Below are 18,713 nucleotides of genomic sequence, written 5' to 3' on the forward strand. Positions count from 1 at the left end.
AGAAAAAAAAAGGAGACATATATAATACTCTTTGTAATACTTTAAGCAATAAAACAATTTAAAAATAAATAAATAAAACAAACTTTAAAAAAAGACTAAAGCTCAGTCTCAGTGCTCCCTGGTGGGTTTCAGCCTGCCTGCACTTCTAAAAACAGTAAGTATAAGGTTTTGAGTTACTAGCTCCCCCTTTCTTTGTCACAAACTCCCTTTTGCAGTGGCCTACCATGTACCTTACTGCCTGAGTACCTCTTTGGTTTCTACCTTGAGCTGACACTCTTCACTTCCTTAATCCATATCAGAAGCGGGGCCAGTTGCAGTGGTTGAATCTCTCTTCTATTTCTGGCTCCTGTTCACCTGCAAACAAAAGGAATCCAAAGAGGACCACACCAAGACACATCATAATTAAAATGCCAAGAGCAAAAGACAAAGAGAGTATCCTAAAAGCAGCAAGAGAAAGAAAGTCAGTTACCTACAAAGGAGTACCCATACGACTGTCAGCTGATTTCTCAACAGAAACTTTGCAGGCCAGAAGGGAGTGGCAAGAAATATTCAAAGTGATGAATACCAAGAACCTACAACCAAGATTACTTTATCCAGCAAAGCTATCATTCAGAATTGAAGGTCAGATAAAGAGCTTCACAGATAAGAAAAAGCTAAAGGAGTTCATCACCACCAAACCAGCATTATATGAAATGCTGAAAGGTATTCTTTAAGAAGAGGAAGAAGAAAAAGGAACTCTTACCATTTGCCACACCATGGATGGAACTAGAGAGCATTATGCTAAGTGAAATAAGCCAGTCAGAGAAGGATAAATACCACATGATCTCACTCATTTGTGGAATATAATGAACAACATAAACTGATGAACAAGGACTGATCCAGAGATGGAGAGGCATTGATTGGACTGTCGGGCCTTGGAGGGAAGGTAGGGGAGGGCAGGGTTAAGGGGGAAAGATCAACCAAAGGACTTACATGCAAGCATATAGGTCTAACCAATGGACACGGACAACGAGGGCATGAGCGGGGGCGGGGGGTGTAATGTGGGTATAAGGACACATATGTAATATCTTAATCAATAAAAAAAAAAGAATGAAAACATATTTGAAGAAATAATGACAGAAAACTTACCCTACCTGGTGAAAGAAATAGACTTACAAGTCCAGGAAGCGCAGAGAACCCCAAACAAAAGGAATCCAAAGAGGACCACACCAAGACACATGGAGGCGAGTTATGGTGGGGAAAAAGAGGAACCAATGTAATAATCTGAACAATAAAGATTTAATTTAAAAAAATAATAAATAAATAATCATGAATATATTGCAAGGCATGATGCAAAGTTAACCTAATTTAAAAGGACTTCAAGGTGATCCTGTTTCAGCATCCTATGCCATTCTGTTTCTAAAACTTCTAACAAGAAAGTATGAGAAGCACGACCCAAAGGGGAAGAGCCTGAAAGCTGGGACACAGCTCAGGAGGTGCACGCTGGTAACCCTTGAACCAAACTGTACTTCAATGTGCACTGGGAAGGTTCGTGTAAACTCTGATGCCCTTAAATACCTGTGTTTTTCACTGAAGAATCCATAAAGGAACAAGTTAAGACAGTCTTCTAGTAATTATAATCAATCAAAAGGATGCAAAAGGAAGCAATATTGTCTATTGCTAAACATAAAGTTTAGAATCTGAAATGGGCAAGTTCACAGAAGAGAAGGGTTGAATTACATATCAAGCTCTTATTCAGAAGGTCCATTGCAGGATGGCATTTAAATTTTAGTAGTGCCCTAACCCAGTGGTCAGCAAACTGTGGCTAGGCAAACTGCAGCTCACGAGCCACACTCGGCTCTTTGGCCCCTTCAGTGTGGGTCTTCCACAAAATATCGACTTCTGCTCATGGGCCACGAAGTTTCAATCGCACTGTACGTGCGTGCCCGCACGTGGTATTTTGTGGAAGAGCCACACTGAAGGGGCCCAAGAGCCGCATGTGGCTCTTTGGTCCCTTGAGTGTGGCTCTTCCTAAGCCTTAGGAGTATCCTAATTAAGTTAATAACAATGTACCTACCTATATAGTTTAAGTTTAAAAATTTGGCTCTCAACAGAGATTTCTAATCCTTGTACTGTTGATATTTGGCTCTGTTGACTAATGAGTTTGCCGACCACTGCCCTAACCGGTTTGGCTCAGCGGATAGAACGTCGGCATGCAGACTAAAAGGTCCCCGGTTCGATTCCAGTCATGGGCATGTACCTGGGTTGCGGGCACATCCCCAGTAGGAGGTGTGCAGGAGACAGCTGATTGATGTTTCTCTCTCATCGATGTTTCTAACCCTCTATCCCTCTCCCTTCCTCTCTGTAAAAAATCAATAAAATGTATTTAAAAAAATTTTAGTAGTTACCTTCCTCTTCCTGCAAATTCTAAATCCATGAAACTTAAAATACATGCCTATTCATTTTTGCAATGTACTTATTAAAATTCAATTATATCTAATCACACTGTAAGAGTGAAAATGAAAAATATGTTCTCTTTATTCTAAAAAGTATCGAAAAAGGGGAGGCACAACCTTTGAAAACTACCTCTGCAGAGGCAGAAAGGATAAACTATTTTTCTTTTGGATCTCAACGTTTTAAGCTTTCATCCACATGCTATTGCCAACATTCTAAGCTTTAGATATTAATAGCAGATTCTCAAACATAAAATACAGGTATATAGTGATAATTTTCTTGCCTTTACTTTAGCTGTGCCCAAGCAGCTGGCTTGAAGCAGCTGGCAACCGGAGAATGAAATGCAGCGGAGTGAAGCCAAGTACCTCCTTGACTAGCATCACGTGCCAGGGCAAGGCCAGCTGCAGTTCCACTTGGTGTTTCCTTTTAACTAACTCAAAAGATCCCTTCTCAGAATCTGCATCAGTATGTTAATCCTGGCACTGGGTTCTGAGTATTCATTCTTCCCCCAGCTGCTCTCTGCTTTACATCCCCTAAAAGCGTAGTTCCCCACACCAAAATGAAAGGCAAAATGGCACATTAGTTAAAGAAACAGAGAATGAGCACCACATAAGGTGAGAGGCAAGTATCATGAATGTGAATGTAACCCAAGCAATTATAATCATTACAAGAGAGTCGGCACACACTAGTTACTAACTGCACAGGAGAGGCTGTAGCTAACCTTGGGGAAGCTCTGCTTGAGTCACTCAGGGAGGCCTTCATTTTTCTAACTGAGCAACAACTCTGGATTCCCAGCTTCCCAAGACAGCCAATTCTTTTCAGGAGCATTGCTAAATCCTCAAAATAAATTTTAATTTGCAGTATTTAAAGATACATGACATACTACAGATGGGTGGTAGTAAAGTAGAAAAAAACATAGGATTAAACAGTTTCTGAAACCTAGCCGGTTTGACTCAGTGGATAGAGCGTCGGCCTGCAGACCGAAAGGTCCCAGGTCCGATTCCGGTCAAGGGCATATTCCTTGGTTGCAGGCTCCTCCCCGGCCAGGGCCCTGATCAGACCTCGTGCAGGAGGCAACCAACTGATGTGTTTCTCTCACATTGATATTTCTTTCTGTCTTTCCCTCTCTCTTCCACTCTCTCTAAAAATCAATGGAAAAATATCGAGTGAGGATTTTTAAAAAAAACACCAGTTTGTGAGAAAGTTGAAATCATTTTTAGCATCTGCTGGTTAATTTATAAATGATCTACTCTAACAATGTTTCAGTAAATCGGATAAAGTAATAATAGTAATAAAACAATTCAGTACTGGATCAGAGCCAACACCACTCTGAAGCACAGAAGAAAATTCTTTTTATAAAAGAAAAGAACAGTGAAAAAAGGAAGAAAGAAATTAGGTATTCATTATGCTTAAAATGTACATTTATGGTGGAAATAGTAATTTATTTAAATGAAACAAGTGTCCTAAACTATGAACCCTATAATAATATATGATATTGTCTTTCACTTTTTTCTTTACAGCATAAATGAGAATATACCAAAGAGGCCTAAACTATCAGATTTGCTAAATGTTTCCATACAGATTTTAAAACAAACAAAACACAAATAATAATTTTTGAACATTAAATTTAAAATAAAGTAGCTTTATCAGCTTCAAGAAAATAGTGCATAAGCTGTATCCCAGATCAGTCAACACCAAGTCAATAAATATCTGTTGGATGCTGAATGAAATGTCAACTATATAGAATTTAAGGAAATTTAAAATAATTTATTGGAACCTCCTTGCTAATACAGTTGAGGAAAAACACGGACAGATAATACCTGAATTATTTGTTATGGGTCTGACAAAGAGTCTCTCTTCGACTAGACTTTAATCAGGGTCCTCTCAATCCTCTTTCCAACTGGGCCTTGACTTTTAGACTTGCCTGTCTGCCTTGCATTGCCCAGTTTTTAGCAAAAATCTTATGAAGTAGGTTTAGTCAGAATCCCCCACCATTAATATTTAATCACCTTCACTATCTGACCAAGTGATAGCTGATCACCCTGGCTTGCCTTCAGCAAGAATCCTGTTAGGGCCCAGCTGGTGTGGCTCAGTAGGTTGAGGGTCGTCCCATATACCAAGAGGTCACCGGTTCGATTCCCAGTAAGGGCACATGCCTGGGTTGCTGGCTCAATCCCCAGTAGGGGGCACGCAGGAGGCAGCCAATCAATGTTTATCTCTCATCATTCATGTTTCTATTTCTCCTTCTCCTTTCCTCTCTCTCTAAAAAAAAAAAAAAAAAAATCAATAAAAACTTATTCAAAAAATAAAAGAATCCTGTTAGATCAGTATAGCAAAAAACTGTCCTACCCTCTTAGTAATTTTCCATCTACTGATTCCCTGCCCCCTAGTCCCATCCTGCTCCTTGGCTATAAATCCCCACTTTTCATTGTTGTACTGGAATTCAGCCCAGTTCCATACTGAGGTCTCTTTCTCCCTATGACAATAATCCTGAATAAAATCTGTTTTCACTGCTCTTAACTACTGTCAAGCTCTGGATTTCCATGACAGGTCTTAGTGATTGTGCCACTCTGCAAGACAGTTTGGGATTTTTTTCCAAATGTTAAACATACAGTTACCACAAGATTCCCATGAGAAATGAAAACATATGTACTCGCAAAAACTTGTATACAAATGCTCATGGTAGTACTATTCATACGACTAGAAAGTACAAACAACCCAAATCCCCATCAAATGATTAATGAATAATTAAATGTGGTATATCCATACATAGAATTACATTCAGCAACAGAGTACTGGAGCACTGATGCAAGCCCCAATATGGATGGACCTTGAAAACATTGTGCAAAACTAAAGAAGCCAGCCACAAAAGGCATATGTTGTATAATTTCATTTATATGAAAATTCCAGAATAAGAAAATCCACCGAGACAGAAAGTGGACTGGTGGTTTCCAAAGGACGGGGGGAAGGGGAAACGGAAAGTGCCTGCTAATGGGTAGGAGTTTCGTTGGGGGTGATACAATCACTCTAAAATTAGATAGTGATAATAGCTGCACACCTCTAAAAACCACTGAATTGTATACTTTAATGGGGCAGATTTTACTGTATGTGAGTTATATTTCAGTAAAATTCTAAAAATAAAATAAAAAGTCATTTGACCCAAACCCCGCAGGCGCCACATGCTGGAACTGTGGTTCTGTTGCCCTACCTCGGCAGGTCTCTCATGGCAGTTCCTGACCACACTATTCATATCAACAACCTCAATGAGAAAAATCAGTAAGTCTCTGTGCCGTCTTCTCCCCGTCTGGCCAGGTCCTGGATACCCTGGCTTTTGTCGTGACAAGGTCACAGCACCACCAATGCCCCGCTCCATGCAGGGTTTCCCCTTCTACGACAAGCACATGTGCATCCAGTACACCAAGACCAACTCGGATATCACTGCCCAGATGAAGGGCACCTTTGTGGAGTGAGACCATACACAGAAGAGGAATCCCAAGAGCCAGGAGCCTTGGCTGCAGTTGCCCCCACAGTGGGGGCAGCCCCGGGGCCTGTCCCGGGCATGCCACCAATGACTCAGGAGCCCCACATCATGCACCACATGCAGGGTCAGCCTCCCTACATGCCACCCCTGGCATGATCTCACCTCCAGGCCTCGCACCCAGCCAGATCCTCCTGGAGGCCATACCCACACAGCAGTATATGCCGGGCCAGATGCCACCTGCCAAGCCTCTTTCAGAAAACCCACCAAAGCACATTCTTTACAACCTACCTAAGAAAATGAGTTCATGCTGTCCATGCTTTTAACCCTGTTCCCTGGCTTCAAGGAGGTCTGCCTAGTCCCAGGGCGGTGCAACGTCACCTTCGTGGAGTTTGATGATGAGGCGCAGGCAGAGGCTGCCCATGATACCTGACAGGGCTTCAAGATTACCCAGAACAACTCCATGAAGATCTCCTTTGCCAAGGAGTAGTGCCTTTTCCCCATGCCTGCCCCTGTCCTGTTTGGTGCTCAGCTCCCTGAAGGTAAGACCCCTTCAGGAACCTTTTGGAGCACTGTACCCAAAGATTGGCCCCAGACATTGCCCATTGCCCCTATAGTGGTTAGGCTGGAATTAAAGTGTTGTGGGGTTTTTTGATGTTTAATTTTTTTAAGCCATTTGTTCAACATGTATTTCTTGAAGACTTAATACTCGTACTACATATATACTAGGCACTAGGAATAAAACAATACATAGATATGGCTCCTGCCTTCCCAGGGTTTATAGTCTTGTGCAGGAAGCCTGGGTTTACTAGTAAATCCTGGTTCACAATTTACTGTTATCTGGGAAAGTATCTTCTTCCTAGTCTATAAACAGGGTTAAAGGAAATACCCAGTGACCGGCACATTGAAAGGGAACCCAAATTGTTAGTTATTATTATTATCTATAATAATAAAAGCATAATATGCCAATACTCAGTGACCGGCACATTGAAAGGGAACCCAAATTGTTAATTATTATTATCTATAATAATAAAAGCATAATATGCTAATTAGACTGGACAGCCGAACAACCTTCCGGACAAAGCCGCGGCAATGGGGGCCGAGGCAGAGCCGGTTAGGTGTGATCAGGAAGGCAGGCAAGCAGTTAGGGACAATCAGGCAGGCAGGTGAGTGGTTAGGGGCAATCAGGCAGTCAGGTGAGCAGTTAGAGGCGATTAGGCAGGCAGGCAAGCAGTTAGGGGTGATCAGGCAGGCATGCAGAGTGGTTAGAGGTGATCAGGAAGGCAGGCGAGTGGTTAGGGGCAATCAGGCAGGCAGGCAGAGGTGTTGGGGCGATCAGGCAGGCAGGCAGGAGAGCAGTTAGGAGCCAGTGGTCCCAGATTGCAAGAGGCATGTCCGACTGCCAGTTTAGGCCCGATCCTGCTGCGGGATTGGGCCTAAACTGGCAGTTGGACATCCCCCAAGGTGTCCCGGATTGCAAGAGGGTGCAGGCCGGGCTGAAGGACCCCCCCCCATGCACAATTTTCATGCACCAGACCTCTAATTATCCTATATAATAAAAGGCTAATATGCAAGCGTCCCCACGGGCAGGAGTTTGACTGACTGGGAGTTTGACGTGCACTGACCACCAGGGGGCAGCGCAGAATATGGTGGGCGTTGGTGATGCAGTGCTGGCAGTGGGTGGCAGTGGAGGACCTACCAGCCCTGATGGGCCCTGATGAGAGTGGGACTGTGGTGGGATGGTGGAGCAGGTGAGTGGGCAGCACCAGGACAAGGCGGGTGAGAGCAAGGGCCCCGGTCACACCCCAGACGGCAACTGGTGGCAGGGGGCAGGTCTGGTGAGTGGGTGGCACCAGGCCAAGGCCGGTGTGAGTGGGGGCCCCAATTGCTACACCGGTCGCCCCACAGATGGCGACTGGCAGGGGGGGTGGGGCTGGTGAGCAGGCGGCCCAGGCCAAAGTGGGTGCGAGTGGGGGCCCCGATCGCCCTGCCAGTTGCACCACAGATGGCAATCAGCGGTGGCAATGGAGGGGGGGGCCGGCAGGCAGTGCAAGGCCAAGGTGGGTGTGAGCGGGGGACCCTGGTCGCCCCACTGGTCGCCCCACAGATGGTCCCTGATCGCTGGCCAGGCCTAGGGACCCTACCTGTGCAGGAATTTCGTGCACCGGCCTCTAGTGTAAATATAAAGGAGAAAGAATGCTAGGAGAAAAGAATATAAGTAAAACAGGAGAGCTTAGATTTAAAGTATCTCTTCAGGAAATTACATTTGGGCTGAAACCTGAAAGATGATCAGTTGAAGATAGTCCGAAAGAACTTAAGAACTGCAGACAAAGGAAAGTGCAAATGCTAAGGTCTTGAGGCAAGCATGGATGTGAGGGGTCCAGGAACCATGTACGGTCAGAGGACACTAGACCAGCAAGGGAAAGATCAGCAGGAGCTAGAATGTGCTTGGTTTTGTAGACCAAAATAAGTATTCCAAATTTCATTCTTAGTACAATGGAAAATCACTGAAGGCTTTTAAGCAGGGAAGGCTATGATCCAAATATATTTCAAAAAGATCACTGGCTGCTGTGAGGGGGAAGAATATGCAGTCAGAGGCTACCAGGGGAAAGATAATGGTGACCTGGATTACACTCCCTTCCTTTCTGTTCCACATACCCAGCCTGCACTGGAGAGAACAAAGAATGAAGAGTGAACACACTGTAAAAGAAAATGCACCAGGACCATACTTGAATCAAAAGGCCCTCAAATTCCCAGTTCTACTCTGAACCAACTATGGAATCTTGGCAAGTACTTCCTCCTTGAGCTTCAGTTCCTTATCAGTATAACTAGAGGCCTGGTGCACGAATTCATACATGGGTGGGGTCCTGAGGAGGGGGCGAGGGTGGGGGGGGCGGAACACAATTGACCCTCCGGGCAGGTGGTGGGACACCCTGGCTGGTCCAGGAACCTTATCCGTCCCGCTGACATTCACGCTGGTTGTCGGGAGCCAATTGGCAACTGCTTTTATATTGTTTCTTCCTTGTAGAGCGCTAGGGAAGAGACCGACTTCCAGGAGGCTGGCAGCGCTGTTGGTATCGTCCCAGCAGTGCTGATCCATTGGTGTCTGTTGGTGTCTGGCCTGTTCTCCTGTGTTGAGCATCTGTCCCCTGGTGGTCAGTGTGTGTAATAGCAACTGGTCGTTCCGGTCGTTCTGTCGCTTAGGCTTTTAATAGTATGTATGTATATGTGTGTGCATATATATAAATATATATACATACACACACACACACACACACACACATATACATATGTACACGAGAGGCCCGGTGCACGAAATCTGTGCACAGGGAGGAGGGGTCCCTCATCCTGGCCTGCACCCTCTCCAATCCAGGACCGCTGGCTCCTAACCACTCACCTGCATGACTATCTGATAGCCCCTAACTGCCTTCCCCTGCCGGCCTGAACGCCCCTAACCGCCTCTGCCTCGGCCCCCGCCACCGTGGCTTTGTTTACAAGGAAGGCAGGATGACTGGAAGATGTCTAGTCGACCCGGTCTAATTAGCATAGTACCCTTTTATTAGTATAGACTAGAGGACCGATGTATGAAATTTGTGCAAGGGGCTTGGCCCTCGCAGCCCCAGCTGCCTCAGCCGGCCCTTGCAGCCCTGGCCAGCCCTCACAGCCCCGGCTTTGTCCAGATAGTCATCCAGAATGTCGTCTAGATGGTTGTTCTGCTGTTCGGTCTAATTAGCATATTAGCTCTTTATTATATAGGATATATAGAATAGAATAAGAGCTCTACCCTAAAGGGTTACTCTAGGTCAGTGATGGCGAACCTTTTGAGCTCGGCATGTCAGCATTTTGAAAAACTCTAACTTAACTCTGGTGCCATGTCACATATAGAAATTTTTTGATATTTGCAACCATAGTAAAACAAAGACTTATATTTTTGATATTTATTTTATATATTTAAATGTCATTTAACAAAGAAAAATCAACCAAAAAAATGAGTTCGCATGTCACCTCTGACACGCGTGTCATAGGTTCACCATCACTGCTCTAGGGCTTAACTGACTATGTGAAAATGCCATGCTGTGGGCTCTATAAGTGATTCACCCAAAACAAAGTAGATACATCCAATTAAAGAGATACACCCAATTTAGAAAATACACCCAAAACAAAAACAAAATACATGATTAGTTTTGCTCCTCTTTAGGGCGAGTTGTTTTGTGTTGTTTTAATGAACATGTGTTAAGCTTGTTAAATATACTCCAGCATATACAGAGCACAGCATAATCCATCTACTTCTGTTCCATGGCACTTTACTTGCTGGGAAGCCTTCACGGTTGATGCAGATAAAATAACATTTGCTCTCCAGAGGCCCATCTCTGGGGAGCAAATGTTATTTAAAAAAAGCTTTTTGCTAAAGAAACCCAGGGCAGGGAATGTGATGGCCTGCAGAAAAGCGGTGAACATTTTGCTATACAACAGGTTTATGAAGCAAATAACATGAGGCTTTATTTTAGGAGATATTCTGGCAAAGTTCATGGCAAAATTATCCTTTTTATATGTTTAAAAACTTCTGCTGAGATTTATAAATTATATTCAAATTCCACCTGAAAAAACACAACACCTTGGTCTTGCTGAAGGTGAAGACATCCTGTACACATGGGACTCAGCGCTTTTCTGAAGCATATTTGTAGTAAGTTAATTAAATGGTTGTGAAAAAAGCAAATTCTTCTGAGACTTTTCTGTAAGCCCCTGACAGCAGCCCATAGAGAAGTAGTCTTTTAATTACCTTGATATTTCATTAATGTTTTTGCTGACTTTTTATATATAATTACATCACACTTCTTAAAATTTTCTAAGAAAGCATTAACTAAAGGAAAAGTAGAGGAATATGTGTTTACTTACCAGTACGGTAAGTCAGATAATGAAGAAGAAAAAAGACCTTCCCCACGTATATTGTGGCATAAATATTTATCCTCAACAGGAAAAGATTTTGTTTTACCACCTAATAAAATACCATATTAAAAAGCCAAAGATAGGAAATAAAAAAATCTTTAAATCAATGTCATATTATGTCCTTATAGCTATATTAATTATTGAATAAATATGAGGAAATCTAATTATTTCCCTGAAATGTTCTGAAAATTATTGTACTTCAAATCTTATATAGACAGTGATACAAACTAATGTAAATAATACCTGTTGGAAATTGCTATAAATGGCACACATTGGCATAAATTTATGTCCCCTTAAAGCAGTATTTAGAATTATTTTATACAAAGACAAACATAAAATTCTTCCTCCACTGCCTGTTAAGTGAAGGAAATGCAATGAATAAAAACAAAACTTTAACATTCTGAAAACCTTTTATCTTTGTACTGGATTTAAAGCAAAAACAAGAAGAATCAGAATTGTATTTTATCATTTATATAAAATCATTAGAATATTATAAAAAGAACCTATCACCCAGATTTTCTTTCTAATTTAATTCTGTTTAGGACTGCAAAAGAGAACTGAGTGACATGGGGGGAGGGGGGGTCAAGGGGGGAACAACAACCGAAAAGCAAACAAACAAAAAAAAAAACATTCGAGATTCTATTTTCAGTTCTTTTTTATTGTAATTTTTTTCCACGTACATGATAATGCACCTATTACAGTTTGCTTAAAAATCAGTACTTTAAAATATCATTAGATATATAATAAGAAAGTCTCAGCAAAAGTCAAAACCAAGGGATTTCTTAATTTTCTCTTTTCTTCCTCTTGAAAGATGTACAAAACTAAAAGAAAGTTCCCATTTTGTGTTCTACTCTATCTGCCTATTTGGGGGATTATGGTACCAATAATTCAGAAGTGACAGAACTAACTCATTATTTTTGGCACAAAACATAACAGGTTGGTCACAAGAAGTGCTGGCCAAGCTCAGGATACACTATTTCTTCTTTTGTCTCTCATCCTGAAGTCTATCCAATGTTTGAAAATCTGAGTACATAAACATTAACTTATTTCTTACAAAGAACCTAAATTTAATTTACCTATGAAAAACTAATGTAATTATTTCTTTTGAGGCAATTTCATAAACTTATTGTATCCTAGAAAACTTAGCATATATAAAATATGTTCATGTTTTAGAAAAGGAAAAGAAAGTAATTAAACACATGAACTGAAGTGATATTGTGGCTTAGCATTCTAAAAGAAGGCTAACTCACTGAAATAAATTCCATAGATTACTATGAAGGTGAGATTGAATTTTATATCACAGTGAGCAAAAGATTAACAAACTATCATCTTTTTTTAAAGATTTTTAAAATTGATTTTTAAAGAGAGAGGAAGAGAGATGGAGGGAGAGAGGAACATTGATGTGAGAGAGAAATGTCAATGTGAGAGCAGAACATTGATGGGCTGCTGCTGCTTCCTGCACGCTCCCTAAGGGGGATCAAGCCCACAAACCGGGCATGTGCCCTGACTGGGAATGGAACTGGCAACCTTTCAGTGCACTGGATGACGCCCAACCAACTGAGCCACACCAGCCAGGGCAACAACTATCACCTTTAATTAACCAATACTGACCTGATCTCCATGACAGCACTTGTGCAACAGGAATGAGCTCTCTGCTTGGAGCTTTAAAAAGTTTAGGATAGTGTTGGCAAGCTTACTTACCACCTGGTATAGACTGAACTGCATCTGCCTAAAGTTCATATGTTGAAGCCCTAACTCTCAGTGAGATTGTGTTGGGAGATGGACCTTTAGGAGGTAATTAGGCTTAGTTGAGGTCATGATCAGATTAGTACCCTTATAAGAAAGACATCAGATAGATGTCGCTCTCTGTTTCTGCCATGTGAGGATATAGCAAGAAGGAGGTAGTCTCCAAGCCAGGAAGCTAGTCATCCCTAGAGAAGTAAATTGCACTATAACCTCAGAATTCTCAGCCTCCAGTACTGTGTGAAACAAATTTCTGCTGTTTAAGTCACCCAGTCTACAGTATTTTGTTATGACAGCCTGAGATGACTAATACTCCATCAAATCTGTGATCATGAATTATGATAAATATTTTTTCAGGCTTACTTTACTAATTGTATTTCCCTCTGTGTAAATTATCTGTTTTGTCCATTCATCTATAAAAGTTTCAATGTTTGGGGGATAAAAATGAACGAGCACTTTATAAGGATACTAGTGGCCTGGTGCACAAAATTCATGCACATTAAAAGGGAATTAGAGGAAATATTTTAATATTGTTATTTCCTCTATCTCTGTAATAGAAGTGTCAGAGATGAAAGAAAATTAGTAAAATGTATATGAAAATCTCCCTCCTGTCAGAGTCTGGGGTGTGCCGCGGGACCCAGAGTCAAGTCCCCGCCCACCTTCGCGCGCCTCTAAATCACGCGAGACCCAGACCCAGACAGCCCCACCCCCATCAAGCCCCGCAGGGTGGAGGACGCAACCTCAGGTCCCCCAGTCCAGCACCAGGCGAGGGGCGCTGCCTCAGGTACCCCGTCAAGCCCCGCTGGGTGGGGGGCTCAGCCACAGGTCCCCCGGCCCAGCCTCAGGTCCCCCAGCCCCGGCGAGAGGGCATGATGACTATTTGCACATTAGCTCTTTATTATATAGGATTCTTTTTCCATCATGTTGGTGCAGATCTATTTTCCCACTTTGCTACTGTCCTATTAAAAACTGTTATTGAGCATATATTTTAAATCTTTTTGTTTTTTTCTATTCCTTTAAAACTAAAATGGCTATCCTTTCATGTTTCTATTATATATTCTACGAGGGCATGATGATTATTTGCACATTAGCTCTTTATTATATAGGATTCTTTTTCCATCATGTTGGTGCAGATCTATTTTCCCACTTTGCTACTGTCCTATTAAAAACTGTTATTGAGCATATATTTTAAATCTTTTTGTTTTTTTCTATTCCTTTAAAACTAAAATGGCTATCCTTTCATGTTTCTATTATATATTCTATTCTATTTTCTTTTAGTCTTTCTACAACATGAGTTTTTTTCATTAATTTCATTAATTAATCAAGTTCACTAATTTATTTCAATTTTATATTGGTAGCTAGTAAAAAGTGTTGATATAACTACTTTTTAAAAAAACTGCTTCTCAGCTTCCAACACCACTGTAATCCTTCCTTTTTGGGAGAAAACAGGTTTTATTATATTGTCGAATCTATTTCTAGACTCAAATATTGTTCCATAGATCTGTGTTTACACTTTTTAATCATTATTATTCATTGCTCTTCTTTCTGGAAAGTTCCTTGGAAACCTCTCGTGTTTATTTTCCCATTAGATTATCCTTTCAAGTTCCCCTCAAAATCCCAGAATGGTTTTGGCTGAAATGGTATTATATGCATAAATTAATTTTGAAAGGTGGGGTTGATTTATAAATTAAAATGCTGCACATACATAGAAAAAATGGTTTGGCTTTCTAATGCTTGTTTTTAGGACATGAGGTGAAGAAGCTTCATGTTCATTTCATAAAACTGTTGTAATATAACAAGTTCTCTGAAGTTCTATTTCCATGTCCAGCCTTTACTTTAGTTCAGGACATACTTGAAGGCTTACCATCTCTTCCAGCTACAAAACACCTGGAAAGAGGCAAGGTTTTCCACTCAGCTGGGATCATGATAGAGGTAGAGGGAAATTAGTTCTAGCACTGTAATAAGAAACCTTTTTCTTATACAATGGTGTTGCAGTCTTGAGTTGGTATTCTGCTTGCCTTGTTTGCATTTCCTGCTTCAACTGATTCCATATCTTTCAGACCAGTTTTTACCTCCATTATCTATAGCTCTTCTTTGACCATCCACTAGCTATCTCTAGTGCACCCATACTCCCCTGACCAGGCTACATGGCTACCCCAGACCTGTACACCAAAGGATCCCACTGCTCATGTGTTACCTGGATACACTGATCAAATAAATGTGAAATTGCAAACTAAACTTTAATACTTAAATAATCCTGAAAATTGGTAGAACCCTAAGACCCAAAGTCAGAAATAAATTAAAATATAGCTAATGTTAGGTGGTATACAAGAATTTGATTCAATATCTAGAGCACAATTCACAGTACTTCTGACCAGAGGCACTACTTCCATGAAATGAAGTATCTGAGGGATGACATCTCTCTCAATTCCAGAATATCTAAATCTGTATGTCTAAAATTAGCAGGAATTTTATATATATATAATATGCGAGAATTACAACACACACACACACACACACACACTATATGTCTAAAATTAGCAGGAATTTTATATATATATATAATATGCGAGAATTACTACACACACACACACATTCTAGCATGTATAATACAGTCAAAGAAACATTTCTATTTTGCCATAATTTATGTTCATTCTAGCATGTATAATACAGTCAAAGAAACATTTCTTGACTTGAACCCTCTTTCTCTTGTCCCTTTAAATAATCATCTATTCAAAAACACAAAGCAATTGTATAAATCTGCCAATCAATTGACTTAAAAGCTGAGTTAAAATTTTTATGTATTGTAATTTCTCATAAAATACAGGACAGTTATAAAAATAGGATTTATAATTCTTAACTACTTCTCTTTTTTTATGTTTGACTTTCTGTTAAGAATTATGATATTCAATTTTAAAACAACGAACCAAGAAATCAAATTAAGCCTTCAAGTAAAGTTGAATGTTTATGTTTTAGGTCTTCAACTGGGCTATTATTTCCTAGGTTTAGGTAACTGAAGCGAACTCATCAAGCACAGACATGTTAGTACATAACTCAATCAAATAAGCTCCTATGAGGAGAAGACCTGACTCAAAGATGAAAACAAATATCTCATAACTCCCAAAAGCTTTTAGTTTTTAAAAATTTATATCAAATCAACCTTATGGAAACAGTATCAGTTACATCTAAAACATAATGTTGAGCACTGTATAAAAAAAACAAAAAAGGAGGAGAAACAGTCCCTGGCCTAACAAATTATAAATTCCAGTTGTAATTTTATCTGCACCAGCTATCATTTATAGATACAGGCAAAAGAAGAGCACATTTAGACAGGCATATTAAGAATGAATATACTTATACAAAAACATGAAACTAGACAACCAACTTATACCATACATAAGAATAAACCAAAAATGGATAAGAATTAAATGTAAGTCACAAAACCATAAAAAACCCTAGCAGAAAACATAGGCAATAAAATCTCAGACAGCTCTTATAGCAATATTTTTGCCAATACATCTCCTAGGGCAAAGAAAACTAAGGAAAAAATAAACAAATGGGACTACATCAAACTAAAAAGCGTCTGCACAACAAAAGAAACCATCAACAAAATTAAAAAGGAGCCCACTGTATGGGAGCACATATTTGGCAATGATACATCTGATAAGGGGTTAATTTCCAAAATATGTAAAGAATTCATACAACTCAACACCAGGAAGACAAACAATCTAATTAAAAAATGGGCAAAGGACCTGAATAAATACCTCTCCAAAGAGGACATACAGATGGCCAATATACATATGAAAAAATGTCCAATGTCACAAATCATCAGAGATGCAAATTTAAACCACAATGAGATATCACCTCAAACCTGTCAGAATGGCTATCATCAATAAATCAACAAACAAGTGCTGGCGAAGATGTGGGGAAAAGAGAGTCCTACTGCACTGATGATGGGAATGCAGATTGGTGCAGCCACTGTGGAAAACAGTATGGAGTTTCCCCAAAAAATTAAAAATTGAACTGCATTTTGACTCAGCAATCCCACTTCTGGAAATATAACCTAAGAATCCTGAACACCAATTCGAAAGGATATACAGTAGGTCCTCAGGTTACATCAGAGTTCCGTTCCTATGGCGCAACGTAACAAGATTTTCCCCGTAAGTCGGAACACACCTACATAAGCACCTACGTCACTCACATGGAGCACATACACAGCGGTAATGAAGTGAAACAGTAAAAAAAAATTTAAAAGAAAGATAAAAATTCCTGACCTTTACTTGTGGTAAATAAATAATAAAAAACATAAAGCACATATGTACATACGTCGAAATGACAGAACTTTTTTATATATAAATACTGTAAATATGAGATGGCAACATAACCACGAAATGATGGACATCAAGTCTGATGTAACCCAAGGACTGCCTGTATGCACCCCTATGTTCATAGCAGCGTTATCTATAATAATAAAAGCATAATATGCAAATCGACTGAACGACCGAGCAGCAGAACGACCATCTGGATGAACTTCTGGACAACCACGCTATGACACACACTGGCACCAGGCCAGCCAAAGCAGGTGCGATGAGATTGGTTGGGGGGCCCCGCCATGGCCCCACGATCACCCTGCAGAGGGAGGCCCAGGCCACCCTCTGCAGGGCAATCGATGAGGGGGGGTGGGGGTGGTTCCATGATCGATCGCCCCAAAGAGGGAGGCCCAGGGAACCGGCTGGCAGGGCGATTGATGGGGGGGGGGGCCTGCGCAATCACCCCAAAGAGGGAGGCCCAGGCCACCCTCTGCACAGCAATTGATTGCGGAGCCCTGGCCAGGTGGGCAGGGCCTCCCTCTGCTGGGCAATTGATCGTGGAGCCTCGCAATCGATCGCCCCAAAGACAGAGGCCCAGGCTACCCGGCCTGCAGCACTGTGGTGGATGGGCAGAGTCTCCCTCTGCACAGCGATAGATCACGGAGCCCTGGCTGGGTGGGCGGGGCCTCCCTCTGCTGGGCAGTCGATCACAGAGCCCCACAATCAATCGCCCCAAAGAGGGAGGCCCAGGCCACCAGCCAGCGACACTGTGGCGGGTGTGCGGGGCTGGCCAGCAATCACCCGCAGAGGGAGGCCCAGGCCAGCCAAGCAATTGCACCCTATGCCTGTCGCCTGCAGAGGGAGGCGACTGGTGGCAGGGGGGTTGGGGAGACAGTGCTGCACAGATGGCAAGCAGTGGCAGCAGTGGGGCCAGGGCCAGCTGCTGGCAGCCGGGGGAAGGAAAGCCTTGATAGGCCCTGATCACCAGCCAGGCCTAGGGACCTTACTCGAGGGGTCCCAGATTGCAAGAGGGTTCAGGCCAGGCTGAAGGACACACCCTCCCGCATGAATTTTGTGCACTGGTCCTCTATTTAAGAATAAGAAAAAAATTTTAAATGTCTAATATTAAAACATTCAGAATCGTCACTATGATGCGCACTGACCACCAGGGGCAGACGCTCAATGCAAAAGCTGCCCCCTGGTGGTCAGTGCGCTCCCACAGCCAACCTCCTGCAGCCGGCCAACCTCTACAGTTAATTCCCTGTAAATTATTCTTCAGTTCATTTAGTGCAGTGGTTTCCAACCTTTCGAACCTCACGGACCACCAGTGCTCCAAAGTTAGTAATCACTGCTCCAAAGATTTCCTTAAACCAGCGTTCGCCAACCTTTCTGACCTCACGGGACCACCAGTGGTCCGCGGACCACCAGTTGGCGACTGCTGATTTAGTGTATTCTTCATTTCTGACTGATTCTTTTTTATGGTTCCTATGTCCTTTGTCATGCTGTTGAAGTTATCACTGAATTCCTTGAGCATCCTTATAACTATTGTTTTGAAATCTATCTGGTAGTTTGCTTGTCTCCATTTCATTTAGTTCTTTTTCTGGAGATTTCTCCCATTCTTTTATTTGGGACACTAGGGGCCCAGTGCATGAATTTGTGCACCGTGACAGGGACTGTGGGCTGTGAGGCTGCAGTGGGCACAGGGGTGGGTCTTGGCCCATCCTCTGCGCTCCGGCCCGGCCCCGCCTGCCACAGCCCCTGGTCCCCTGTCTGCCGGCAGTCCCCCTCCCACTGCTGCCACT

General features: G+C 41.9%; 1 protein-coding gene and 1 pseudogene across 6 annotated transcripts in view; one reads left to right on the plus strand and one right to left on the minus strand.

Moving 5' to 3' along the window:
- Positions 1 to 18,713, minus strand: part of ST7 (suppression of tumorigenicity 7) — a 239,917-nt gene that overhangs the window by 187,849 nt on the left and 33,355 nt on the right. The window lies entirely within an intron of this gene.
- Positions 5,793 to 6,401, plus strand: LOC102241384 (annotated as a pseudogene).

This window comes from Myotis brandtii, unplaced genomic scaffold (assembly GCF_000412655.1).
Source record: "Myotis brandtii unplaced genomic scaffold, ASM41265v1 scaffold529, whole genome shotgun sequence".
Lineage (NCBI taxonomy): Eukaryota > Metazoa > Chordata > Mammalia > Chiroptera > Vespertilionidae > Myotis > Myotis brandtii.